The 18,620-nt window shown below is 46.2% G+C and overlaps 1 pseudogene across 1 annotated transcript in view; it reads left to right on the forward strand.

Moving 5' to 3' along the window:
* Nucleotides 1-18,620, forward strand: part of LOC144499957 (amyloid beta precursor protein binding family B member 1-like) — a 106,678-nt pseudogene that overhangs the window by 22,810 nt on the left and 65,248 nt on the right. The window contains exon 2 of the transcript XR_013498910.1: nucleotides 16,367-16,575. The product of XR_013498910.1 is annotated as an amyloid beta precursor protein binding family B member 1-like (transcript). The remainder of the gene's footprint in view (nucleotides 1-16,366; nucleotides 16,576-18,620) is intronic.

An 18,620-nucleotide genomic window follows, 5' to 3' on the forward strand; every position in this document is an offset into this window, starting at 1 on the left:
CCAGGGTGACACCTCATTTTTAGGTATGCCTGGTGCTGCTCCCAGCATGCCCTCCTGCACTCTCCATTGATGTGGAGATGCCAGCGTTGGACTGGGGTAAACACAGTAAGAAGTCTCTCAACACCAGGTTAAATACAACAGGTTTATTTGGTGGCACAAGCCACTAGCTTTCAAAGCGCTGCCCCTTCATCAGGTGAGTGGGAGTTCTGTTCACAAACAGGGCACATAAAGATACAAACCCAATTTACATGAATAATGGTTGGAATGCGAGTCTTTACAGGTAATCAAGTCTTAAAGTACAGACAATGTGAGTGAAGAGAAGGTTAAGCACAGGTTAAAGAGATGTGTATTGTCTTTAGCCAGGACAGTTAGTGAGATTTTTGCAAGCCCAGGCAAGTCATGCGGGTTACAGATAGTGTGACATGAACCCAAGATCCCGGTTGAGGCCGTCCTCATGTGCGGAACTTGGCTATCAGTCTCTGCTCAGCGACTCTGCGTTGTTGTGTGTTGTGAAGGCCGCCTTGGAGAACGCTTACCCGAAGATCAGAGGCCGAATGCCAGTGACCGCTGAACATAGAACAGTACAGGACAGTACAGGCCCTTCGGCCCACGATGTTGTGCCGAACCTTTTCCGAAACCAAGATCAAGCTATCCCACTCCCTATCATCCTGGTGTGCTCCATGTGCCTATCCAATAACCGCTTGAAAGTTCCTAAAGTGTCCGACTCCACTATCACAGCAGGCAGTCCATTCCACACCCCAACCACACTCTGAGTACAGAACCTACCTCATACATCCCTCCTATATCTTCCACCACGCACCTTATAGTTATGCCCTCTAGTAACGGCTACATCCACCCGAGGAAATAGTCTCTGAACGTTCACTCTATCTATCCCCCTCATCATCTTATCAACCTTTATTAAGTCGCCTCTCAACCTCCTCCGCTCTAAAGAGAAAAGCCCTAGCTCCCTCAACCTTTGCTCATAAGACCTACCCTCCAAACCAGGCAGCATCCTGATAAATCTCCTTTGCACTCTTTCCAGTGCTTCCACATCCTTCTTAATAGTGAGGTGACCAGAACTGCACACAATATTCCAAATGTGGTCTCAACCAAGGTCCTGTACAGTTGCAGCATAACCCCAGGGCTCTTAAACTCAATCCCCCTGTTAATAAATGCTAACACACTATAGGCCTTCTTCACGGCTCTATCCACTTGAGTGGCAACCTTCAGAGATCTGTGGATATGAACCCCAAGATCTCTCTGTTCCTCCACATTCCTCAGAACCCTTTGACCCTGTAATCCGCATTTTAATTTGTCCTACCAAAATGAATCACCTCACACTAATCAGGGTTAAACTCCATCTGCCATTTTTCGGCCCAGCTCTGCATCTTGTCAATGTCTCTTTGCAGCCTACAACAGCCCTCCACCTCATCCACTACTCCACCAATCTTGGTGTCATCTGCAAATTTACTGATCCGCCCTTCAGCCCCTTCCTCCAAGTCATTTATAAAAATCACACATAGCAGAGGACCCAGCACTGATCCTTGTGGTACACCGCTGGTAACATGTCTCCAGTTTGCAAATTTTCCATCCACCACCACCCTCTGTCTTCTATGAGATAGCCAGTTACTTATCCAATCAGTCAACTTTCCCTCTCTCCCACACCTCCTTACTTTCTTCATGAGCCGTCCATGGGGGACCTTATCAAACGCCTTACTAAAATCCATGTATATGACATCAACTGCTCTACCTTCATCGACACACTTAGTTACCTCCTCAAAAAATTCAATCAAATTTGTGAGGCAAGACTTACCCTTCACGAATCCATGTTGACTATCCCGGATTAAGCTGCATCTTTCTAAATGGTCGTAAATCCTATCCCTCAGGACCTTTTCCATTAACTTGCCGACCACCGAAGTAAGACTAACCGGCCTATAATTACCAGGGTCATTCCTATTTCCTTTCTTGAACAGAGGAACAACATTCGCCACTCTCCAGTCCTCTGGCACTATCCCCGTGGACAGTGCGGACCCAAAGATCAAAGCCAAAGGCTCTGCAATCTCATCCCTTGCCTCCCAAAGAATCCTCGGATATATCTCATCTGGCCCAGGGGACTTATCGACCTTCAGATTTTTCAAAATTGCTAATATATCTTCCCTCAGAACATCTGCCTCCTCCAGCCTATCAGCCTGTATCACACCCATCCTCAAAAACATGGCCCCTCTTCTTGTTGAACACTGAAGAAAAGTATTCATTCATCGCCTCTCCTATCTCTTCTGACTCCATACACAAGTTCCCACTACTGTCCTTGACCGGCCCTAACCTCACCCTGGTCATTCTTTTATTCCTCACATAAGAGTAAAAGGTCTTGGGATTTTCCTTGATCCGACCCGCCAAGGACTTCTCATGCCCCCTCCTAGCTCTCCTAAGCCCTTTTTCAGCTCATTCCTTGCTAACTTGTAACCCTCAATGGACCCAACTGAACCTTGTTTTCTCATCCTTACATACGCTTCCTTCTTCCTCTTTTCAACCTCTTTTGTGAACCATGGTTCCCTCACTCGGCCATTTCCTCCCTGCCTGACGGACATCCCTATCAAGGACACGCAGTATTTGTTCCTTGAACAAGCTCCACTTTTCATTTGTGCCTTTCCCTGACAGTTTCTGTTCCCATGTTATGCTCCCTAATTCTTGCCTAATCGCATCACAATTACCCCTCCCCCAATTATCAACCTTGCCCTGCTGTACGGCCCTATCCCCCTCCATTGCAATAACGAAAGACACCGAATTGTGGTCACTATCTCCAAAGTGCTCTCCCACAACCAAATCTACCACTTGGCGTGGTTAATTTCCCAGTACCAAATCCAATGTGGCCCCACCTCTTGTCGGCCTATCCACATATTCTGTCAGGAAACCCTCCTGCACACACTGTACAAAAACTGCCCCATCCGAACTATTTGAACTATAAAGATTCCAATCAATATTTGGAAAGTTAAAGGTCACCCATGACAACTACAGTTGTTCCCCAACAGGAAGAGAACACTCTTGCCTGGTGATTGTCGAGCGGTGTTCATTCATCCGTTGTCGTAGCGTCTACATGGTCTACACCAGCATCCCCCATGACGACAGCATTGCTGCAACCGCCTCAGTACTCAACGCCGACAACTGCCAATCTCCAGATGCAATTTTACAATTCATCCGCTTCATCCTGGACCACAATGTCTTCACCTTCAACAACCAGTTCTTCATCCAGACACACGGAACAGCCATGGGGACCAGATTCGCACCTCAATGTGCCAACAACTTTATGCACAGGTTCAAACAAGACCTCTTCACCACACAGGACCTTCAACCGATGCTATACACCAGATACATCGATGACATTTTCTTCCTTTGGACTCATGGTGAACAATCACTGAAACAACTATGTGATGACATTAACAAGTTCCATCCCACCATCAGACTCACCCATGGACTACTCTCCGGAATCGGTTCCATTTTTGGACACACGCATCTCCATCAGGGACGGTCACCTCAGCACTTCACTGTACCACAAGCGCACGGATAATCTCACGATGCTCCACTTCTCCAGCTTCCACCCTAAACACGTTAAAGAAGCCATCCCCTACGGACAAGCCCTCCGTATACACAGGATCTGCTCGGATGAGGAGGATCGCAACAGACACCTCCAGACGCTGAAAGATGCCCTCATAAGAACAGGATATGGCGCTCGACTCATCGATCGACAGTTCCGACGCGCCACAGCGAAAAACCACACTGACCTCCTCAGAAGACAAACACGGGACACGGCGGACAGAGTACCCTTCGTCGTCCAGTACTTCCCCGGAGCGGAGAAGCTACGAAATCTCCTCCGGAGCCTTCAACATGTCATTGATGAAGACGAACATCTCGCCAAGGCCATCCCCACACCCCCACTTCTTGCCTTCAAACAACCGCACAACCTCAAACAGACCATTGTCCGCAGCAAACTACCCAACCTTCAGGAGAACAGTGACCACAACCCTGCCACAGCAACCGCTACAAGACATGCCGGATCATTGACACAGATGCCATCATCTCACGTGAGAATACCATCCACCAGGTACACGGTACCTACTTTTGCAACTCGGCCAACATTGTCCACCTGATACGCTGCAGGAAAGGATGTCCCGAGGCATGGTACATTGGGGAAACCATGCAGACGCTACGACAGCGGATGAATGAACACCGCTGTTAGGAAGGAGTTGGGAACAGGAGGTTCCCAGGTATCGTATTCAGAATGAGAGTTTTTAAAACTCGTACACAGTATGTGGGAGTTGCTGACTCGAACAGCATTTATTGACCCTCCTCAATTGCCCTTCAGAAGGTGGCAATGAGCTGCCTTCATGAACCATCGCAGTCCCTGAGGTGAAGGTACATCCACAGTGCTGTTAGGGCTAAAATACTGATTATTTGCTGCAACAAAACACTAGGCTCACATTTGAACTCCAACACAACCAGTTCCAGCCGGGTGGTCATCTTGTCCAAGTCCTGGACTCTGGGTACCTTCCTTCATGCGATGGTGTTCCTGCAGGTCAATGCTGCCAATGTCTCCAATGTCCCTTCTTTTATCCAGGTTCTGCTGGTGTTAAATCACAATACTCAGACACACCTTGCCCGAGTTCTATTGTTTAACCAGGTTAGATTAATGGGAGATCCCGTTGGACTCTGGAACATTCCTGTCTGAGTAACTGTTACACAGTAAGAAGTCTCACAACACCAGGTTAAAGTCCAACAGGTTTATTTGGTAGCAAATACCATAAGCTTTCGGAGCGCTGCTCCTTAGTCAGATGGAGTGGAAATGTGCTCTCAAACACTTGTACTGTGTTGTGAGACTTCTTACTGTGTTCACCCCAGTCCAACGCCGGCATCTCCACATCATGAGTAACTGTTAGCCGGTTCTCGAGTCTGACAGCCTCTTTGTTCATTGCTCTTCCTGTTTTCATGCTTGTGCAAAGTTGACCTTTTTTCCCATCATGCTCCAGCAGACATTTTGCTGTTAGCCCATAGAGTCATAGAGGTTTACAGCATGGAAACAGGCCCTTTGGCCCAACTTGTCCATGCCGCCCTTTTTTTTAAAACCCCTAAGCTAATCCCAATTGCCCGCATTTGGCCCATATCCCTCTATACCCATCGTACCCATGTAACTATCTAAATGCTTTTAAAAAGATAAAATTGTACCCGTCTCTACTACTACCTCTGGCAGCTTGTTCCAGACACTCACCACCCTCTGTGTGAAAAAATTGCCCCTCTGGACACTTGTATCTCTCCCCTCTCACCTTAAACCTATGCCCTCTAGTTTTAGACTCCCCCACCTTTGGGAAAAGATATTGACTATCTAGCTGATCTATGTCCCTCATTATTTTATAGACCTCTATAAGGTCACCCCTCAGCCTCCTACGCTCCAGAGAAAAAAGTCCCAGTCTATCCAGCCTCTCCTTATAACTCAATCCATCAAGTCCCAGTAGCATCCTAGTAAATCTTTTCTGCACTCTTTCTAGTTTAATAATATCCTTTCTATAAACCTGCTGTCCGCCCTTTGATCTCTCGTGTTTGAACAGGATTGACTTTTTATACACCAGTCACAGCTACAACAATAATCACAACATGTAAAGTGATTCTTATCCATGGTTATATCTGTATGTTTGTACCCCAATTCCAAACTTCATCCCACCAGCTGGTTTTCTTGATTGCTCTACTCTCTTGTCCGATTTGAATGATTTTGACAAATGTTTGGTCAGTTTTAGCTAACTGTTTCTTGACCCATTGTAAGACCTCGGGTTTAAGTTTAATGTTCCTTTCATATTTTTCAAAGTACTTGCTCAAACCATCTTTAATTTCCTCAGCGACATTAATAGTGATCTCTTTTCGTTTATGGGTATCGGTCAACTTGATGTTAGCTGTCCTAGCCGGTATTTGGGGTTTAATACAAAGGGTAACAGGGCACATTGGTATACCATATTGGTATTCCTTTAATAAAGTACACTATTCCTCTTTCCCCCTATAAGCAATTTGGGCAACATCAGTATCGAGGGTTCTGGCTTCCGTGGTGGAATTCAGATCTTTGTCTGTTTTAAATCCACACAGGGCTTGTTCGTTGGGGTTTATGGGCAGAGAATGACCTTATCTGATGGCGTTTCGCTAATCTGACACCCCCAGCTTTCCTTCCTGTTTTTGAGCATTCCGTCCAAAGATGTGCGGGTTAGGTTGATTGGCCAGGTTAAAAATTGCCCCTTAGTGTCCTGGGATGTGTAGGTTAGAGGGATTAGCGGGTAAATATGTGGGGGTAGGGCCTGGGTGGGATTGTGGTCGGTGCAGACTCGATGGGCCGAATGGCCTCCTTCTGCACTGTAGTGTTTCATAAGAACATAAGAAATAGGAGCAGGAGTAGGCCATCTAGCCCCTCGAGCCTGCCCCGCCATTCAATAAGATCATGGCTGATCTGACGTGGATCAGTACCACTTACCCGCCTGATCCCCATAACCCTTAATTCCCTTACCGATCAGGAATCCATCCATCCGCGCTTTAAACATATTCAGCGAGGTAGCCTCCACCACCTCAGTGGGCAGAGAATTCCAGAGATTCACCACCCTCTGGGAGAAGAAGTTCCTCCTCAACTCTGTCTTAAACCGACCCCCCTTTATTTTGAGGCTGTGTCCTCTAGTTTTAACTTCCTTACTAAGTGGAAAGAATCTCTCCGCCTCCACCCTATCCAGCCCCCGCATTATCTTATAAGTCTCCATAAGATCCCCCCTCATCCTTCTAAACTCCAACGAGTACAAACCCAATCTCCTCAGCCTCTCCTCATAATCCAAACCCCTCATCTCCGGTATCAACCTGGTGAACCTTCTCTGCACTCCCTCCAATGCCAATATATCCTTCCTCATATAAGGGGACCAATACTGCACACAGTATTCCAGCTGCGGCCTCACCAATGCCCTGTACAGGTGCATCAAGACATCCCTGCTTTTATATTCTATCCCCCTCGCAATATAGGCCAACATCCCATTTGCCTTCTTGATCACCTGTTGTACCTGCAGACTGGGCTTTTGCGTCTCATGCACAAGGACCCCCAGGTCCCTTTGCACGGTAGCATGTTTTAATTTGTTTCCATTGAGATAGTAATCCCATTTGTTATTATTTCCTCCAAAGTGTATAACCTCGCATTTATCAACGTTATACTCCATTTGCCATATCCTCGCCCACTCACTCAGCCTGTCCAAATCTCTCTGCAGATCTTCTCCGTCCTCCACACGATTCACTTTTCCACTTATCTTTGTGTCGTCTGCAAACTTCGTTACCCTACACTCCGTCCCCTCCTCCAGATCATCTATATAAATGGTAAATAGTTGCGGCCCGAGTACCGATCCCTGCGGCACGCCACTAGTTACCTTCCTCCAACCGGAAAAACACCCATTTATTCCGACTCTTTGCTTCCTGTCGGATAGCCAGTCCCCAATCCACTTTAACACACTACCCCCAACTCCGTGTGCCCTAATCTTCTTCAGCAGCCTTTTATGGGGCACCTTATCAAACGCCTTTTGGAAATCCAAAAACACCGCATCCACCGGTTCTCCTCCATCAACCGCCCTAGTCACATCTTCATAAAAATCCAACATGTTCGTCAAGCACGACTTTCCCCTCATGAATCCATGCTGCGTCTGATTGATCGAACCATTTCTATCTAGATGCCCTGCTATCTCCTCTTTAATAATGGATTCCAGCATTTTCCCTACTACAGACGTTAAGCTGACCGGCCTATGTCTATGTCTATCTATGTTTCATGGACATCGTGATCTGCACAAATTCTGTATTTTGTTCTTCTAATGTTTTGACTTCTATTCCGTAAATCCAGGTAACTAAATGATGGAAGAATCCTATCATCTGTTGCAGCTTCATTGACACTCCCCAGATATAACATCATCTCGCTACCTACAGATCACCTCACTCATGACCCATAACAGCCCTTATCCTTTGACAGAAAACGATTACTTTCTAATCTATTAGCATTTAATTGCATCGAATTAAAACAACAGATTTCACATGTTCACATATATGCATTGCCTGAGTTAACATTTACTCAGCATGGATAACACAAACAAAAAACAAATGTTCCTTTTTATAAAATTATCCCAGATTTGAATAGTGGCATCAAAAGCTGAGAATGTGTTTAATTCATCTCTTTTCCAGCAACAAAAAGGTTTTGAAACTCAAAAACCCATACGGACTAACTCCTATTTGTCAAAAATTAGAAATGTGTTTATTATCCCCTTAAACTTTAGATAACTTCCTCTTTTAAATGAGTTGCGATTTCCATATGCTCAATTTATTCAAACAATTAAATATCAAGAGTAATTATATCCAGGCACGACCGTTTTGAGAAGAGTCGAGTTATCAGAAGCAGTAGTGCCTATAGTTGGTACGGATGTTCAGTATAACTGGTCACAAATACTTGAATTCAGAGGGCAACAGCTAAGTCTGAATGCGTTAACCGTTTGTACAATTATCACAACATTATGATAAATAACCTTGAACTCTTGAAGCTGCTCGACTTGTCTGTGATTTATGATTACTTATTTTTTAAAAACAAAATCTCGAAATATACATTCGGCTTGGAGCCGATTGAGTTAATTTGGTCTCGATATATCTGTCAATTTAAAAGGAAATTAAAATTCATAATCTCCATTGTATAAATTCTGGATCAGCAAATTAGATGCATAATGAATTTAAACAGAAAATAGCAAAATCTCTGCCAGTTGGGGAAAAAAACAGAACACAAGTTTTCAAATGTAATGATATCATCACTGCCCCTTAATAAAACTAAACAAAGGAGGGAGCTCATGATCTCCTTAAACAAAGCACCCTGTCTTCAAATCTCAATTTAGATCCTTTTTCCACAATTTGATCTAAGAGTATCCAGGATTATTTCAAGCTTAAACTAGTTATTTCTAAATTACAACATATATACTTAGATTTTTAAAAAATATTCCACTGACTTTCTGAGAATACTTTTCACTGTATACTAATAACCGTGGCAATAATAAATCAAATCGACCGACTCCAGAACAGCTTCTTCCCTGGTGCCATCAGATTTTTGAATGGACCTACCTTGCATTAAGTTGATCTTTCTCTGCACCCTAGCTATGGCTGTAACACTACATTCTGAACCCTCTCATTTCTTCTATGAACAATATACTTTGTCTGTATAGCGCGCAAGAAACAATACTTTTCACTGTGTATACTAATACATGTGACAATAATAAATCAAATCAAGAATTGCGTTCCAAGTAACTTCTACAATTTCGATCATCATTTCTATATCCTGAGCAGTGACTGTGGCCAGCAATCATGCCCAAGGTTAAAACATTTCGAACATTTACCTTGTTTCAAATCACACTTAATTCAGCTCAACAGCCACTTCATTTTAAACTCCGTATTGAAACTAGAATTACACACACTCTATTTAGGGCAAGACAACATTAAAGCTAGCAACACAAAGAAAAATCCAAACAAATTCTTTATTAGACGCACATTCATTCGTGGAAGCTTCCCATTCACACATCACCTCCATATCATTTAATTTTGCTTTCGTTCACTCTTAACAATTTAAAACTGAAATGAGAATCGAATATTGAAAGAAAACAGGGAAAATTTGAATTGTGTTTTATTGGGTTTGTTAATAGTTTGGATAACTTGTTCACTGCGAGTTAAATGAATAAATTGTTACTTGTTGATTTTAGAGAGCGTGTCAGGGAGTTATTTTGATTTAATCACGAGGAGTTGCTGAAGAGCAGGTCACACCACTTCACACTCACTTTAACAGATTATGAGGTGAGGTTCTCCTCTTCAAGTGGTTTGGGGATAGTTCTCAGAGGAGGATCAGCCTCCGCTTCATAACACACCTCAATGGCTTACAGACAAGAGAAAAAGAATCACAGGTGGTGCAACACACAGACAGCCACGCAAGTTTCCTTATCAACATACAATCAGAATGCAATGATTCAAACTCTTTTCCCAATTGTTAGTTAGCTTTTTCCAGACATGTGCTGTCTGTTTTAGCACTGATCTGAGTCTGCTGCCATGCTTACTGTGCAGAGGTGGGTCTGTAGGAACCCACCCCTGGCTTTGCATCATGCCAACAATTAATTTGCAATATTTCTGGTGAAGGGACAGAGTTCCTTCCTCTCCCCATTCTATGATCACCAAAGACTTCTAGCTTGAGGGACACACCACATCAAGCATAACCACATGTGTGCACACGTACTCTCACACGCACACAAACTAGAGCAATTTAGCATCGCCAATCCATCTACCTGTACATCTTTGGAGTGTGGGAGCAAACCCTCACAGACTTGGGAAGAATGTGTAAGCTCCAGAGAGAGAGAGACACCCAGGCCGGAATCAAACCCAGCTCCTTGGAGCTGTGATGCAGCAGTGCTAACCACTGTGGCACCGTGCCGTGATGGGAGAGGGGGGATATGCTGACCCATAAGGTTGCAGATTGTGGTTGAGCGCAATTCAGCTGCAGCTGATGGTCCACAGAGCCTCATTCATTCAGAGTTTTGATTTGTTCAAAATACATCCCATTTAGTCCAGTAGTTCCGCACAAGATGGAGGGTGTCCACTGCTACCAATGAACAGGTGAATCTGCGGCAGGTAGATTGGTGAGCATGAGATCAAAGTAGGTCTTTCCCTCTTGGGGGTTCCCTCACCACCTGTCACAGACTCCATCTAACAGCTATGTTCTTTAGGACCCGGCCAACACCATCTGTAATGATGCTACCAAATCAGTCTTGGCGATGGACATTGAAGTCCCCCGACAGAATACATTCTGTGCCTCTGCTAACCTTGTGGCACATGGAACTCACATGGGGAAGTTGGGGTCATCCACAAAGACTAGGGCAGCTAGGGAACAGCACCACCTGGAAACTCCCCTCCATGTCACTCACCAACCTGACTTGGAAATATATCGTGAGAAGTCTAACAACACCAGGTTAAAGTCCAACAGGTTTATTTGGTAGCAAACGCCACTAGCTTTCGGAGCGCTGCTCCTTCGTCAGGTGAGTGGGAGGTCTGCGCACAAACAGCAAACAGGGCATATAAAGACACAAACTCAATTTACAGGATAATGAATAATGATTGGAATGCGAGTCTTTACAGCTAATCAAGTCTTAAAGGTACAGACAATGTGACTGGAGAGAGCATTAGCACAGGTTAAAGAGATGTGTATTGTCTCCAGACAGGACAGCCAGTGAGACTTTGCAAGTCCAGGCAAGTTGTGGGGGTTACAGATAGTGTGACATGAACCCAAGATCCCGGTTGAGGCCATCCTCATGTGTGCTGAACCTGGCTATCAGTCTCGACTCAGCGACTCTGCGCTGTCGTGTGTTGTGAAGGCCGCCTTGGAGAACGCTTACCCGAATATCAGAGGCCGAATGCCCGTGACCGCTGAAGTGCTCCCCAACAGGAAGAGAACAGTCTTGTCTGGTGATTGTCGAGCGGTGTTCATTCATCCCGTTGTCGTAGCGTCTGCATGGTTTCCCCCAATGTACCATGCCTCGGGACATCCTTTCCTGCAGCGTATCAGGTGGACAATGTTGGCCGAGTTGCAAAAGTAGGTACCGTGTACCTGGTGGATGGTATTCTCACGTGAGATGATGGCATCTGTGTCAATGATCCGGCATGTCTTGTAGCGGTTGCTGTGGCAGGGTTGTGGTCACTGTTCTCCTGAAGGTTGGGTAGTTTGCTGCGGACAATGGTCTGTTTGAGGTTGTGCGGTTGTTTGAAGGCAAGAAGTGGGGGTGTGGGGATGGCCTTGGCGAGATGTTCGTCTTCATCAATGACATGTTGAAGGCTCCGGAGGAGATTTCGTAGCTTCTCCGCTCCGGGGAAGTACTGGACGACGAAGGGTACTCTGTCCGCCGTGTCCCGTGTTTGTCTTCTGAGGAGGTCGGTGCGTTTTTTCGCTGTGGCGCGTTGGAACTGTCGATCGATGAGTCGAGCGCCATATCCTGTTCTTATGAGGGCATCTTTCAGCGTCTGGAGGTGTCTGTTGCGATCCCCCTCATCCGAGCAGATCCTGTGTATACGGAGGGCTTGTCCGTAGGGGATGGCTTCTTTAACGTGTTTAGGGTGGAAGCTGGAGAAGTGGAGCATCGTGAGGTTATCCGTGGGCTTGCGGAACAGTGAGGTGCTGAGGTGACCGTCCTTAATGGAGATGCATGTGTCCAAGAATGCAACCGATTCCGGAGAGTAGTCCATGGTGAGTCTGATGGTGGGATGGAACTTGTTGATGTCATCATATAGTTGTTTCAGTGATTGTTCACCATGACTCCAAAGGAAGAAAATGTCATCGATGTATCTAGTGTATAGCATCGGTTGAAGGTCCTGTGCAGTGAAGAAGTCTTGTTCGAACCTGTGCATGAAGATGTTGGCATATTGAGATGCGAATTTGGTCCCCATGGCTGTTCCGTGTGTCTGAATGAAGAACTGGTTGATGAAGGTGAAGACATTGTGGTCCAGGATGAAGCGGATGAATTGTAAAATTGCATCTGGAAACTGGCAGTTGTCGGCGTTGAGTACTGAGGCAGTTGCAGCAATGCCATCATCGTGGGGGATGCTGGTGTAGAGTGCCGAGACATCCATTGTGACGAGGAGTGCTCCTGGTTCAACTGCTCCATGTGTGCCGAGTTTCTGTAGGAAGTCCGTAGTGTCGCGACGAAAGCTGGGGGTTCTTTGTACAATGAGTTTCAGGATGCCCTCCACATAGCCGGAGAGGTTCTCGCACAGGGTTCCATTGCCCGATACGATGGGACGGCCGGGTGTGTTTGCCTTGTGTATCTTTGGAAGGCAGTAGAGATCTCCAACGCGTAGAGTACGTGGGATGAGAGCATGGAGGGTGCTCTGAAGGTCCGGATCAAAGGTCTTGATCAGAGTGTTGAGTTGACGGGTGTGTTCTTTGGTCGGATCTGTGGATAACTGTCTGTAGTGTTCCTCGTTGTTCAGTCGTTGGTACACTTCTTTGCAGTAATCCGTTCTGTTCAGTATAACGATGGCCCCTCCTTTGCTGGTTTGATAACAATGTTGCGGTTGGCCTTGAGATCGCGGATAGCGTTGCGTTGTGCTTGGGTGATGTTCGGGGCTGTCTTGTGAGTTCGGCTGATGAATTTGGTGTTGACGCACCTCCTGATGGCTTGGGCATACATGTCAAGTCGAGGGCAGCGGCGTTCCGGAGGAGTCCAATTCGACTCTTTCCTCTTCAGTTGCTGCACCACAGATCTCTCTGTCGGCTGTTCCGGTTCATTGGCTGTCTCATTGTGTTCGCTGTTGGCCTCTTGGAGTTTGTGGAAGAACTCCCGCCGCCTCATTCGCCTGTGCCTGCTGCAAGACTGATGGGGTCTATTTTGGTACACAAGGCAAACACACCCGGCGGATGAATGAACACCAGCGGATGAATGAAGAGAACAGTCTTGCCTGGTGATTGTCGAGCGGTGTTCATTTATCCGTTGTCGCAGCGTCTGCATGGTTTCCCCAATGTACCATGCCTCGGGACATCCTTTCCTGCAGCGTATCAGGTAGACAACGTTGGTAGCCAGGTTCCGCACACATGAGGACGGCCTCCACCAGGATCTTGGGTTCATGTCACACTATCTGTAACCCTCACAACTTGCCTGGACTTGCAAAGTCTCACTGGCTGTCCTTTCTGGAGACAATACACATCTCTTTAACCTGTGCTAATGCTCTCTCCAGTCACATTGTCTGTACCTTTAAGACTTGATTATCTGTAAAGACTCGCATTCCAACCATTATTTTGTAAATTGAGTTTGTGTCTTTATATGCCCTGTTTGTGAGCAGAACTCTCACTCACCTGACGAAGGAGCAGCGCTCCGAAACCTAGTGGCGTTTGCTACCAAATAAACCTGTTGGACTTTAACCTGGTGTTGTTAGACTCCTTACTGTGTTTACCCCAGTCCAACGCCGGCATCTCCACATCTTTGAAATATATCACCATTCCTTCACTGTTACTGGGTCAAAATCCTGGAAATCCTTCCTTAACGGCACCGTGGGTGTACCTACACCACAGGGACTGCAGCAGTTCAAGAAGGCAGCTCACCACCACCTTCTCAAGGGCAACTAGGCAACATCACATTGAGCATTGCTGTACACACACACACGGGAGATCCCTGCATGTGGCGCCTGATGCAATGTTTCAAAGCCATCTCAACCTTTTGGCTAAGGTGAAGGGTCAGATCAAACCCGGGAGGGGGCGTAATGCCTCATCCTGTCAGCTCTGATCTTGTTTGTCTGCCTTGTGGGGACCATGAATTGGGTTCAGTTGGAATTTGAAAAAAGGAAGATAGCTCAAGGGGCAATTAGGGATGGCCAATAACTACAGGCCTAGCCAGCGATGCTCACTCCTAGTGGATAGAACTAGCTTCACTACATGTGTCTGACATGTTTTATGCATGTGCAGTTCTGTGCATATCTGTCCAGCCTGTGTTGTATTGGTTCAGTGATGCCTCTGTGGTTAAAGAGCTTCATTCACCACACTCAGTGCCTGGACAAGGGTCTGGTGCTATCACCCCACCTCGTGGCAAGGCTTTGACCCCATGGATTGGGGAGGGGGGGAGGAGAGGGGGTGCGATGGTAATGTACTGCTGGGTCCAGTCTGTAGAAAGATTACCCCAGTTCTGTGCCCACTTCAGCACAACTTGCTATGGTTGGAGTCTCATGGTGATTTCAGTCCCCGCCTTGGCTGCGGTATTGAATGGAGGGTTTATGTCCTTCAACATTGTTGGTATTTTTAGTAACCAGCAATCTAGATGTCTGTAATTTCACATTGAAGAGTTTGGTGACAGGGTGCGGTCATGGGCACTTCCATTGCTCCTGATTTCTCTATGATATCCCTGCAAAACAACATTCTCATCTATTTTAGGTTAAATTCCCAGAGACCCAACATTTTGTTAAAGGATACTGCCTGTCACAGCTGCTCGCTACCCCCCTGTGTGTGTCTGATCTGACTCCTGACTTTACCCCAAACCCAGTGTTTGGGCTCCTCTGGCATGTCAGAATCCTGGAATTTATAAAAGAAAGTTTGAGGTTTTTCTCCACCAGCTCCGGAGGAACATAGAACATTACAGCGCAGTACAGGCCCTTCGGCCCTCTGTTGCGCCGACCTGTGAAACTAATTTAAAGCCCATCGAACCTAGACTATTCCAATATCATCCATATGTTTATCCAATGACCATTTAAATGCCCTTAATGTTGGCGAGTCCACTACTGCTGCAGGCAGGGCATTCCACGCCCTTACTACTCTCCGAGTGAAGAACCTACCTCTGACATCTGTCCTGTATCTATCACCCCTCAATTTAAAGCTATGTCCCCTCGTGCTAGCCATCACCATCCGAGGAAAAAGGCTCTCACTATCCACCCTATCTAATCCTCTGATCATCTTGTATGCCTCTATTAAGTCACCTCTTAACCACCTTCTCTCTAACGAAAACAACCTCAAGTCCCTCAGCCTTTTCTCATAAGACCTTCCCACCATACCAGGCAACATCCTAGTAAATCTCCTCTGCACCCTTTCCAATGCTTCCACATCCTTCCTATAATGCGGCGACCAGAACTGTACGCAATACTCCAAGTGCGGCCGCACCAGAGTTTTGTATAGCTGCAACATGACCTCCTGGCTCCGAAACTCAATCCCTCTACCAATAAAAGCTAACACTCCGTACGCCTTCTTAACAACCCTATCAACCTGGGTGCCAACTTTCAGGTATCTATGCACATGGACACCGAGATATCTCTGTTCATCCACACTCCTGCATCCAAAGGGGGAATCGATCGTGAAGATACTGGCATCAGAATAGAGAGAAAAGGGACCATTCCGGGTTTGTGTTTACTGGGACATGAGCTCGGGATTTTGTATATTGGGACAATGGCCCCGGTTTGTGTTTACTGGGACACAGGCCTGGGTTTGTGCATATTGGGACACGGGCCCGGGTTTGTGTTTACAGGGACACAGGCCCAGGTTTGTGTTTACGGGGACATGGGCCCGGGTTTGCGTTGACGGGGACGCGGGCCCGGGCGTGCGTTTATTCCTGTTTGAAAGTTATCTGCTTCCGCTGCCCTTTCAGGCATCGCCTTCCAAATCACAACAACTCACTGTGTTTAAAAAAAAATCCATCTACCTCCTCTGGCTCTGATGTAAGGTAATTGACCTGAAACATTAACTCTGTTTCTCTTTCCAAAGATGCTGCCAGACCTACTGAGTATTTCCAGCATTTGCTGTGTATTATTGTTGATGAGCCTGTTTACATTTATAATTCAGATCCTATCTGGAATCGGAACTCGTTTGAGACAGATGCAGACTTGCCTTCTGGCTGGATGAGGGTGCGGGACACCTCAGGGACCTATTACTGGCACATTCCCACGGGAACAACTCAATGGGAACCACCACCTCCCGCCTGCGACCAGGAACAGGGATCTCGGAAACCCTCGGTCATATCCCAGTGTACAACCCCTTCAGAGGATCAGCAGGTAAATGCAGCAGGAGATTGTACAGTTGGGTTGGGTGACAATGGAGGGCTTTTCTGTTCAATCCAGAGGAACTGACATGAAATGGAGAAAGAAAGCTGTAAACATGGAAAGGATAAGGGCGGCACGGTAGCACAGTGGTTAGCACTGCTGCTTTACAGCTCCAGGGACCTGGGTTCGATTCCCGGCTTGGGTCACTGTCTGTGTGGAGTTTGCACATTCTCCTCGTGTCTGCGTGGGTTTCCTCCGGATGCTCTGGTTTCCTCCCACAGTCCAAAGATGTGCGGGTTAGGTTGATTGGCCATGCTAAAAAACATTGCCCTTAGTGTCCTGAGATGCATAGGTTAGAGGGATTAGTGGGTAAATATGTAGGGATATGGGGTTACGGTCTGGGTGGGATTGTGGTCGGTGCAGACTCGATAGGCCGAATGGCCTCTTTCTGCACTGTAGGGTTTCGATGATTCTATATGGGGAGAAAGTGGCCGGAACATAACATCGGAAATAGGAGCAGGAGAAGACCATTCAGCCCATCAGACCTGCTCCACCATTCAATATGATCAAGATTGATGTGCCTCAATTCCACAAATCCCTCAAACACCTGTCCATCCCAGGCTTTAATATATTCAACAGTGGAACATTTACAAACCTCAGGGAGAGAGAGAGAATTCCAAAGATTCACAACCCTCTGAGTGAGAACATTTCTCCTGATCTCAGTCTTAAATGATCGGCCCCTTATACTGAGACTGCATCCTTGTTCTTGATTCCCCAGCCAGGGGAAACCATCTCTCAGTATCTATCCTGTCAAAATCTTCAAAGCTTGTGTGTATCAATCAGATCCTCCTCCTCATCTTCAGAGAATATAAGACCAAGAGACATAGGAGCAGAAGTAGGCCATTCGGCCCATCTTGTGTGCTGAACCATTCAATGAGATCATGAAAAGATACTCGTCAACTCCACTTCCCTGCCTTATCTCCATAACCCTCGATTCCCTTACTGATTAAAAATCTGTCCATCTCAGCCTTGAACATACTTAACAGCCCAGCCTCTAGAGCCCACTGTGTTAAAGAATTGCACAGATTCACTACCCTCTGACAGAAGAAATTCATCCTCATCTCTGTCTTAAATGGGCGACTCCTCCCTTCATCTGAGATGGTGCCCTCTGGTCCTAGACTCTCCCACATGGGGGAACAACCTCTCAGCATCTACCCTGTCAAACCCCCTGAGAATCCGATGTGTCTCAATAAGGTCGCCTGTCATTCTTCTAAACTCCAGTGAGTACAGGCTCAACCTACTCAACCTCTTGTAAGAAAATTCCTCCATACCCGGGATCAACCTGGTGAACCTTCTCTGGACTGCCTCCAATGCTGGGATATATTTCCTTAGATAAGGGGACCAAAACTGTTCACAGTATTCCAGGTGTGGTCTGAATAGTGCATTGTATCATTTTAGCAAGATTTCCCTGTTTTATACTCCATTTGCTTTAAAATAAATGTCAACATTACATTTGTGATCCCAATTACCTGCTGAACTTGCATGCCAGCTTTTTGTGATTTATGCACAAGGACCCCAAGTCCCTCTGTGCTGCAGCTTTCTGCTGCAAAGGGTCGTGAACGAAGCCCAATCCATCACTCAAACCAGCCGCCCATCCATTGACTGTCTGCACTTCCCATTGGCTCGGAAAAGCAGGCAGCATAATCAAGGACCCACGCATCCCGGACATTCTCTCCTCCACCTTCTTCCATCGGGAAAAAGATACAAAAGTCTGAGATTACGTACCAACCGACTCAAGAACAGCTTCTTCCCTGCTGCTGTCAGACTTTTTTGAATAGACCTACCTCGTATGAAGTTGATCTTTCTCTACACCATAGCCATGACTGTAACGCTACATTCTGCACTCTTTCCTTTCCTTCTCTATGAACAGTATGCTTTGTCTGTATAGCGACAAGAAACAATACTTTTCACCGTTATGTTAATACATGTGACAGTAATAAATCAAATCTTTCTCCATTTAAATAATATTCAACTCCTTTATTATTCCTACCAAAGTG

The sequence above is a fragment of the Mustelus asterias genome, chromosome 10, assembly GCF_964213995.1.
Source record: "Mustelus asterias chromosome 10, sMusAst1.hap1.1, whole genome shotgun sequence".
Lineage (NCBI taxonomy): Eukaryota > Metazoa > Chordata > Chondrichthyes > Carcharhiniformes > Triakidae > Mustelus > Mustelus asterias.